We start from the raw sequence: 11,203 nt of genomic DNA on the forward strand, positions 1-11,203 counted from the left end.
ACCACGACAGCGCAGCCTAATAGTATTCGGAGAGCTGAAATTCCACTCTAAATCCTGAAATGGTGGCATCTGTCCCCTGCAGCTGTCCTCGCTGGCTCTCATCTGCTGAGGTCAGGCCACCGAGCATAACCACTTTTTTTTTTTTTTTTGGCTTGCGGCTCAAACATCCACAGGAATGATGACGCCAGTAGTTCGTATTGGACAGGTGAGGTGTCTTGGCTGCACCCGCGAGGTCGTTACTCAAACTGATGGATTCCCGTCTTCCCGTTGGTCACGCTGCACATTCTACGCTTCGCGCTGGGCTCGAATTCAAACACCTTAATGAACATAAAGGTCAAACATCACCAGAAACCTCCTCGCCTCACAAATGTCCAGGCGGGTGTGTTTAGTGGGAGAACCGTTGGACATGTCGTAGAGACAGGAGGACACGCAATTGATGAGTGATGAGGAATTTATTGAAAACCTGCATGCTAGGAGACCTTCAATTCCAACCAGGATGGTTACAGCTTCGAAATGTTCTCTGTAAGCAAGGTCATATACACACACATGAACAGGCAGGTATCATTTGTCTTTCACCCCTGCCTACCTTCATTTCATTTTATCATAATTTGACAGCCAATGGGTTGGCGAGATTAAAGTATTGGTATGTGTGCGTAAGTGTTCACCCGCTTAACCCTTTCATGCACCCTGTAGCCTGATAACATGATAAGCTGTCCACTGTAGTAACCACGGTGGCCCAGTGGGCAGCGCGTCGACCTTACAGTGCAGAGATACCGGGTTTGATTCCATCTCCGGCCTCCTTGTCCCTCTGAGTTCTCCCCCATGCCTGCGTGGGTTTTCTTCGGGTACTCCGGTTTCCTCCCACATTCCAAAAAATATGCATGGCAGGTTAATGGAGCGCTTTAAATTGTCCCCAGGTGTGAGTTTGAGCACGGATCGTTGTTCGTCTGTGTGTGCCCTGCAAGTGGCTGAAAACCGGTTAAGGGTGTCCCCCCGCCTAACTGCTGACAGATGCCCCCATGCCTGCGTGGGTTTTCTTCGGGTACTCCGGTTTCCTCCCACATTCCAAAAACATGCATGGCAGGTTAATGGAGCGCTTTAAATTGTCCCGAGGTGTGAGTTTGAGCGCGGATCGTTGTTCGTCTGTGTGTGCCCTGCAAGTGGCTGAAAACCGGTTAAGGGTGTCCCCCCGCCTAACTGCTGACAGATGCCCCCATGCCTGCGTGGGTTTTCTTCGGGTACTCAGGTTTCCTCCCACATTCCAAAAAATATGCATGGCAGGTTAATGGAGCGCTTTAAATTGTCCCGAGGTGTGAGTTTGAGCGCGGATGGTTGTTCGTCTGTGTGTGCCCTGCAAGTGGCTGAAAACCGGTTCAGGGTGTCCCCCCCCCGCCTAACTGCTGACAGCTGGGACAGGCTACAGCATGCCCCGCGACCCATATGAGGATAAAGCTGAATAAAGGATGGATTTGGATGTAGTAAATGCTGTCCCTGAAAGGGTTAAAATAAGACATCTGGGTATGGTATGATGTGCACCGATAAGTTGAAGAAAAGGCAACCGATCAGAGATTCAACAAATCTGTGTCTCGGGCTCATTATGTATTCCTATACGAGTGTCTTGATTTGTTGTTGTACGCTTTTCAAAATGTTGCTTCTTTGACTTATAGTGTCGACTAAACTGCATTGCCGTCTTTCGCTTTCCGCGACGTGTTTACAAAGGCACAGACATATTTGTATTTCACTCAATACAAGAAGCTCTGGGCTTTGAGTGGATACAAACAGTGTGAAACCACATCGCTCACTGTTTTATGTTGAATGCTGCAGGGCTCAGACGGAGAACCTTTTTGCTGCCCCACTGCTCCATGTGATACATCTTGTTCAACAGCATCATTTATTCTGTCCTCAACATTTTTTTTTCCCCCCATCCAGTTTTCATGCATTAATGCATACTCCGAAGACAGAACCTGATTAATATTTGCTGTGGAACATCATTTTAAATGACTGTAGTGAATGTCAGAAAATCAACTGTCCACAAGTCACATTCAGACTAGCTTGCGATGCTAACCTCCTTGACCCGCGAGGTATGTAAAACATATCTCCATACATAAAGTCATCCCCTCGTTCACCTACAAATATATATTGATGACGCGAGAGGAAATATTATGAAAACTGGTCATCGTGAACCCTAATTCAGTACTTAATGAGATTTTTGTATGAAGCAAGCAGCTCCACACACCGATCCCGGTGCTAGCAAGATGAATTGCCATTAGCTAATTGCCGTTAGCTAATTGTCAACACGCCATGTCCTCACATCTATCTCATTACTCGGATGGCTGTTGTTGAAGTAGCTGCGTGTAAGCGCCGTCCTGAAAATTGGGGGCTCCGGTTTCTTTAAGCGGGCGTGCAATAAGAACCCTCTATGAGGTCTGATAAGGCTCTACGGATTAATTAATGAGCCATTTGGATTGTCCGTCTTGTCAGTGGAAAACGGATGGTGCTCTTCCGATGATGTGGAAGATTTGCTCGATTTATGTCAAAATGTCACTTTTGAAACAATTTGCTCGTGGACATGTTCTAGCGAAAACTACATATTAATTCCAAATGATCTTTTAATAGCATCAGCATTCCAAAACAAACCATTCACTCAAAAAAAAAAAAAAAAACAACTACAGGAAACATCCCGTGCGCCCATTCACGTCAACGGGTTATTCCAAATGTTTCAGAAATGGCGAATATTGACTGCACGGAAACGTCGTCCATGTGTGTTGCTTGTGAGGCAACACTTGATGTTGTGTGATATGTTACAGTTTCGAGTGGCAGATCGAGCAAAGCAATCCACAAAATGTGATCGCTTTCACACAACTCAGGGAGGCTATCATTTTAATCCTTTCATGCACCCTTAACCCGATAACAAACGCTGTCTACTGTAATAACCGCTACTCCTGAAAGGGTTCATTGAAAAAACAAAGATGCCATTTTTGTGCGCTGTCTTTCCATTTTGCTTGTGTTTTTCTCCATTCACTTTTTTTCATCATTTATTTACATCTTGTTTTTGGCCCATGCTGCTCTGGGATTCGAGCATTGCCACTCAACCGACTGTGAGTTTGTGTCGAACGATCAGAATTTACCAAAAAAGCTGGAGGCAAGTTTCAACATGAGCTGTCCCAGTTGGCTGGTTCTCACTGGAAGAAAAAGTAGCTTGTATCCTTGAAAGCAAGTTGTCAGAAGTACATGATGCACTCCTACGATTCGTTTCATCTGCATTGTTGTCGAGGGTGCCAACTGCAACTGGAAATCAACACAACGATGAATAAAATCGGTTGTAGAAACTTTAAAATGTTGCATTATAGGAATTTTAAGTGCGGAACAAAATATGCGGTATGTATGAAGTTTTCTTTTGCACAAACATGTGCCCGCATTCGTTTTCATCAAGCAAACGTGATGATGGATTTCAGTCTCACATCCATCTGATTACCTCTACGTTTGCTCAATTTTAACATGAGTTGCAAAAAAAAAAAAAAAAAAAAGCCACCGCACAGGAGACGCACATCATTCATAGGGCACAAAACGAGAAGAGCACTCTCAAGCGAACAGTGCAGTGCCGCATGATCACACCAAGCCACATCGTCCTTTAAAGCACTAATGAGGAGAAATGGCCGAGTTATGGTGAGAAGCCAAGTGGTGGTCTGAGGGCCACCTCAACTGGCACCGGCGATAAGAGACAGATTAAGATTAAGAATTTGCAGCCTGTTGAAAGACTAATCAAGAGCCACCGTGCACACTTCTTTAATGGCGCTAGTACCTGCGAGAACCATTTTGAAGCCCGTGGAGTACATCCCCTTGTGTGTCATATATTTGCGTGCCTGCATGAGCTGCCTTTCATTATTACTCTTTTTGAGTCTTAGCCTCAGACACTCACTTCCAAAGATTCTCTCTTTACATGTTTTGCATTCATCCGTTCCAGTTGTCCTTAATTGGTCCAAAAATGAATGATATTGTTTGCAGCACTGGTGACTTTGGACTCAGGAGACTGGTGATCTACTCCCAGTTAAGGAGTTAAACTAACACGGAGGGACAACAACTGTGTCTGACAAGTTACTTCTCCACTCTTTTAGTGTTTATTTTACTCTGCTTGGCGAATAAAACAAAATTACTCTCTCCCAGTGTTAAATATTTAACTATTTTGAAAGTGTTGATTTAACTCTCGAGAGTGTGGAGATGCAAACAAAAACACAACAGCATTTACAAAAAAAAAAAAAAAAACAAGCAGTGAAAAAAAAAGCAGCATGACACCATTTTATCACGGGGGCAGAAAACCTTTAAAATAAATAAAAGTGGATTTCTAAAATAAAGAATAAGAAGAATAAATAATAAAATGATTTAAATGTTTTTAGGGGACCTTTTTCAAAGGTATGGAGGGGCAAAGATTTTAATCTGAATTGAAAAAGCATTTACACTCTCTGGGTTGTCTTTACTTAATTCCATTTTTGTGCGGCATAACAGCTAAATGCAGCTTCACCATGTTTAGGATGAACTCGGGGCTCGTCACATTAATCCCAGATCTCAGAGCCTTACTGGGTTGATATCCAATCTGCATTTGTTTCATGTATTCACAACCTAAAGCATAGGTTGAATCATTTGAATCATTTGAATCAGGTGTGTTGCAACAGGGAGACTTGGAAAACATGCAGGGCAGCGGCCCTCCAGGACCGGAGTTTGACACCTATGACCTAAAGCAGGGGTGCCCAAACTTTTTGGATCGAAGATCTACTTTTCGATCAACTAACCTTCCGGGATCTACCCTTACTGGCGTGCGCACGCACACACACACACAAATTTGAGATTTATCTCCTTTATTTTATTTTTTAAATATTTTTTTTGTGAAAATGAGACTGATAAGATTATTAGTGTGCAGTGTATATTAACACACAAAAATATATTACTAACATGTACAAAGACACACAAATGGTTGTTTGTTTTTTTCCTTCTCGACACTCCTCGGATCTACTTGGGACCTGTCTTAGATCTACCGGTAGATCAGTATCTACCTAATGGGCACCCCTGACCTAAAGCATTCAGTGATTTATAGCCCAGTAGCAGAATTTAAAAATCTATTCTCATCGGGAGCCAGTGTAAGGCCTTTAGGACTAGAGTAATATGGTCAGAGGAAATTATACAGGAAATTGCACCAAAAACATCATATTAATAAATTCTGCAAGTCACTCCAAAGTCTGCATGTAAAAAAATATATAATACGGTAATAATAATCATAATAAAATACAGGCTGAAAACAGTTCAGACTGTTAGATCTGGTGTGACGCCACCCCCTCCACCGCTGGGAGTAATAAGCCCAAATGACATTTGCCTGATGCGATGTCTCCCTTTCACTGCAAATTAAAATATATCACTATTATTCCTGTAAAACCATCCGTGGACAGTGAACAAGACGCCAGTTCCTGCAGTGCGCCTAATCTGAAGCATTAATCTTTCACAGTTAATAAAAAATATCATCAACAACTTTGAAGATGATGAATGTGCTTGACTTGAGGCGTCCCTCCCGACCACAGTGGAGGACAGATGTGACCCTGCGAGGAGTCCTCGGAGGGGGATGTTAGTCAGCTGGCTGGTGAATATATTATATAACCATTTCGAACAATGTTACCTTGTGTGGAAGAGTTTTTTTTATTTTTTTTTAATTGCAAAGGAGCCATCATAGTACTGCAAAGGCTGAAGGAGTTGCAGCTTATGGTGGGTGGTAAGGTTCCACTGTGGACTTAGTGCTCGTTACTTGCATTTTTGCATACAATTATTATTTTAATTATATATATATATATATATATATATATATATATATATATATATATATATATATTAGGCCAGTGGTTAGCACGTCGGCTTCACAGTGCAGAGGTACCGGGTTCGATTCCAGCTCCGGCCTCCCTGTGTGGAGTTTGCATGTTCTCCCCGGGCCTGCGTGGGTTTTCTCCGGGTGCTCCGGTTTCCTCCCACATTCCAAAAACATGCGTGGCAGGCTGATTTGAACACTCTAAATTGTCCCTAGGTGTGAGTGTGAGTGCGAATGGTTGTTCGTTTCCGTGTGCCCTGCGATTGGCTGGCAACCGATTCAGGGTGTCCCCCGCCTACTGCCCGGAGACGGCTGGGATGGGCTCCAGCACCCCCCGCGACCCTAGTGAGGATCAAGCGGTACGGAAGACGGAAGATATATAGGGCGGCCCGGTAGTCCAGTGGTTAGCACGTCGGCTTCACAGTGCAGAGGTACCGGGTTCGATTCCAGCTTCGGCCTCCCTGTGTGGAGTTTGCATGTTCTCCCCGGGCCGGCGTGGGTTTTCTCCGGGTGCTCCGGTTTCCTCCCACATTCCAAAAAACATGCGTGGCAGGCTGACTGAACACTCTAAATTGTCCCTAGGTGTGAGTGTGAGTGCGAATGGTTGTTCGTTTCTGTGTGCCCTGCGATTGGCTGGCAACTGATACAGGGTGTCCCGCGCCTACTGCCCGTAGACAGCTGGGATAGGCTCCAGCACCCCCCCCCCCCCCCCCGTGACCCTAGTGAGGATCAAGCGGCACGGAAGATGAATGAATATATATATATATAGATAATTTTTTTTTTTACAATTATGATTTTAATTATTATAAAACCTCGCAGTCAATGACTGCTTGTAGTCGAGAGTCCGCAAACGTCACTTAAATGTGTCGTTTTCCTCACTGGGGCTGCTCTGCCGGGTTTCCTTTGCTCTCACGTTCACTTGCTGCTTGTTAAGGTCTGCTTATGAAGTGAAATGCAGTGATTGGCAAATTACAGAATGATTTTTCACGTGCAGTATGCGGGGTCGCTCGAGTGGCATAAATAAGGAAAAGAGAAATAAAACCGCTCTCGCATTTTTGATGAGCACTTGAGCCTCTTACATTACTGGATTCCAATTTTTTGGTCACTGTAGTGCTAAGTATATTTTTGACGCTTTGGCGCTTCCAGTGAGGATAGATCAGACCATTGACTTGACTTACTCATTAAAATGTATTCCTTTTATTTGCCCTCAAAAGCTCTTCAGTTGCTTCCATAATAAAAAAAATGTTAAAAAAAAAGCTTGTTCTACGGCCTCACAAAAAGCACTGTCGTATAGATTTTCATTTTTTTTAATGTTTCTATAGACCTCAAATCCATCCCGTCTCATCATCAATATACACAAGAGAGCCTTTTCCATTAGTACAGTTCTGCACGCCCCTGCCATGACCCAGCTTCAACCATATTGGAGGCATCATGAGTTGTTCTCAGAGAAAGAAAAATAACGATCTTCAACAGCATATTCCTTGCTTCTTTTGACTCCGTGATGAGTTATTTTTTTTCTTTGTGAAAGAAATTATTCATTTATCTTTCAGTGAGATACTGCAACGGCACCCTCAAGACTTGCAGAAAGAAGAAAATATTCTTTAAGTAAGTGGCCCTGATCTCAACCTAAAATATCATGATCAGCTTTTTCCTTACCGAGGAATCAAAGTGAAGGCAGAAGAAACTGCAATCAAGCAGCAAGTGGAGTTGACTGCTGTGAAGTCCGAGCCAAACTCCTCCAGGGAGGAAACTCAGAATATTGGTGACCTCAAAGGGCTTCCAGGTCAGTTATGCAACGCAGAAGTTTGCGAGTCACCGGACATAACTAATCATCAATATCCCCCCTCCCCCCTTGCTGATCAGATTCTAACCACCAGACTCCAACGTCCCCGGTGTCTGAGAGCTGCAAGTTTTCTTCTGCATATGGGCTCTTCATGTTCATGTCAGCGGAATCATTTCAAAGTCAACCGTGCTTCTCTCATCTCGCGTGTGAATGTCTTACTGTTACATCCGGCCGTCCCTTCCTGTCTTCTACATAATGCATGGCTGTCACCTGTGCTCTGTGCGAGCAGCCAAATTTGCGTCAAAGAGTCGACTGACCTTCAGAGGACTTCTCGTCCAAACCGGACACATATCGTCGCACAAAAAAAAAAGATATCGCACAGAGTACGAGGACCGGTTGAAATTATTCATGTCGCTTTGTGTTTGTTGTTTGGCTAGCTCTACACCCAACCATGTGTTTGTCTGATGCTCTCACTTTGACAGTATATGCACCTTATGTTCCTTTTTTTTTTTTTAAAGAAGAATATGCTGACCTGATCCCAATGATCACACCCAAAAAACAAAAAAAAAAAAACATCGTATGTCAGGAAGCCTCTTCAGTGTTTCCACATATCAGAATCAGAATCATCTTTATTGGCCAAGTATGTAGAACACACAAGGAATTTGTCTCCGGTATAACACGCTGCATTATCGGTCGGTCGGTGAAGGCCCTCGTTATCGAGGAATGCGGCCCCCAGGACAGGGCGACGGCTCCTGGTGCTTGTGTCTCCGATGACTGTGGAGGCCCAAGTCTTCCCCGAAAACCCCGCCCGCAGGATTGACAGAAGTGGGTTGGGGGGCCGGGTGGTTGCAGGGCCCTCTCCTTCCTTCGCGCTCGCCGGCCCTCCTCCGCAGCGACGCGTCGAGTCTCGAAGACCCGGACCCCGCCCCGCACAGCCCCACGCCAGGCCACCCGATCCGCGGCCAGGTCAGCCCACTGTGCCGGGGTAATCCGGCACCGCTGAAGATGACCCTTTAGCTGGTCTTTGAATAACACGCTGCATTAGTATCATCGTAAACAACAAAATCATTGAACCATTGAACCATATCTGTTCACGGATGCAAGACTGTTTTATTGTATAATTTATAGCACATTCATATTAGCTTAAATCTGATAAAGCGTCAAAAGAACAGGACACTCACAGATTGCAAGCGTGACTTTTGGACGCTTGGTGCTGTGAAAATAAAACTAAGCAACTATAACAGTGATTCTTTACTTCTTCCTACTCCCTTGAACAGAATAACTGTGTTGAATGATGACTGATTTCTCTCTTTTACGATTTTACTTGCCTTACTTTTTGTCAAATTATTACCGTATATGTTTTACGTTCAATAAACAAACAAAACTAAATTCTCAAACTTTTACAAGCAAATACGGTGCCACCTAAAACAAAACAAAAAAATACAAATCTAAGCACTCCAAATACATAGTCATAAACTAAGCCACCCTAACATTAGGTACAGTTTGTACATTACTAGAAGAAAATAGAACAACTCTACTTCAATAAAGATTCCATTCAAATGAATTGCAAATAATATAATCAAATTGAAAATCATTCTAAGGAAGTAAATGTTTATGTCTTGTACTTACAACCGAACTACACTCAACAAATGTCCTGTTCTGGCTTGGAAGTTAAGATGTTGTAGCAGAATGCACAGTTTTTGTGTCACTTGAGTTTTTTTTTTACGTACGCCTGTAGATCCGTATCACCGAGTTGGGAATCGCTCAACTCAAAGAAAGTAAACATCGATTTGTGATGCTCTTTTCTGTTTATACAGACACTCTTGATAAAATATCCACTAGCAAGCTGTTTTAAATTGCACCAAGAAATAACATCATGTGTTTTAATGTCTTTTCAATTGCTGCTTTATTAGGCACACACTGATTTAAATTTGAGGTTCCCCGCGAGCTTCAGTGCTGGCTGAACGGTTTGAATGGGCTTTCCGGTGGGTGCTGTGGAGCCAAACACATGCATTATTATATGCAGCGAGAGCAGGGGTGCTCAATGGCACACATGGATAATTGGTCAAATCTCACCGCCTCCAGCCATGAAACGCATTTGTCAACAAATGAGACTCTGAAGAAAGAATCCAAATACAAATCTTCAGTACACTTATTTCACATGCGTACGGTAGTTTATGCTTTGCGGGGATGCTATATATTTATTTTACCCATTTGTTTGTTTTCCTCATTAACAGACTTAATGCTCGTTTTTCACACATGACTGAGGGCTCAGCTTGCACCAACATATATTTTCTTTCTCTCAAGAACATAACGGCAAGGTGCATTAGGTACGATCATAACAAGAGACACGGTGGAAAATATGCTGGAGACACAGATGAGTAATTTTCTAAATCTATTTGAGAGTAATTCAAACTAATAGTGTCTCCTGTTTTATTTCGGTGATTTTAAATTTCGACAGAAACAGTGGAACTTCTGGATGACTCTTTTTCTTTGTCTTTACGTAGCTTCTTTGCGACGCTCATTACAAACCAGTTGTAGATTAGTTTACGATTTCCACGATAGCGTGTGTTTACACATTTTTTCTCACTTGCTTTGATAGATTGGGCAGATCGGAACTGACATTTGCGAAACTGTATGAGTATTTCTCAATTTGTACGAAGAGCAAAACATCATGGTTCCTGTGCAAAAAAACATTTTCTTTCTCAAAATCCTGACTGCAGCTCTCTAAAGTACTGCGGCACTTAAAATGTTCGTGCCGTCAGATCAACAAGTCTGTGTTCAGTGAGTACGGCTGAGACTGTCAACTTGCTTAGTCCCGTTGTCAATATACACAGAATAGGGCTGGGCAAAAAAATCTAAATGTTTTGATTAATTCATCATTTAAAAAACTCAATAAATTGAAAATTATCTAGATCAAGGTGTGTAAAAACAAATATATATACTAATATATATATATATATATATATATATATACAGTATATATATATATATATTTGAGAAAAGTCTATTTCATAAGATAAGATAAGATAAGATAAGATATCCTTTATTCGTCCCACACTGACATATATCTCACTTGACTTTTCAGTTGACTGTAGAAGAAAAAACTGTTTACAGTGAGCGTTAACCTGAGCGTTTTGCAGTCTTATTCTCAAAATCACTGTTGCTGAAAGCGAACGTCAATAATTTTAACCTGGCTTTACCATTCCGAAATGGGTGGCATGCTTGTGTGAAGACAGGTTTGACCTTTCTTTAAATAGAACATGTCCACTACACCTGATCTGATTCTCTCACATTGACCCCGGGGTCTTTGCTCCTGGTCGTGCTGCAGAATGTTCAATAATGCAAGCTGGGGTGCTAGAAGGTGCTGGTGTAGGTGGTTTGAGAGCGTTCTTCAATACCACTTCATTTTTTGCTCAAACAAAGAGAAAATGGGGGGAAAGCTAAGGAAGGAAAATGAACATTTTTACACACTCCAACAGAGAAGAGACCATACAAGTGTTTGGAAAGGTGTCCAAATACAGTACGAAACAACAATGGGAAAAAGCCTTTACCTCAACCACTAAACGCAGTCT

This window comes from Hippocampus zosterae, chromosome 6, assembly GCF_025434085.1.
Source record: "Hippocampus zosterae strain Florida chromosome 6, ASM2543408v3, whole genome shotgun sequence".
NCBI classification, from domain to species: Eukaryota; Metazoa; Chordata; class Actinopteri; order Syngnathiformes; family Syngnathidae; genus Hippocampus; species Hippocampus zosterae.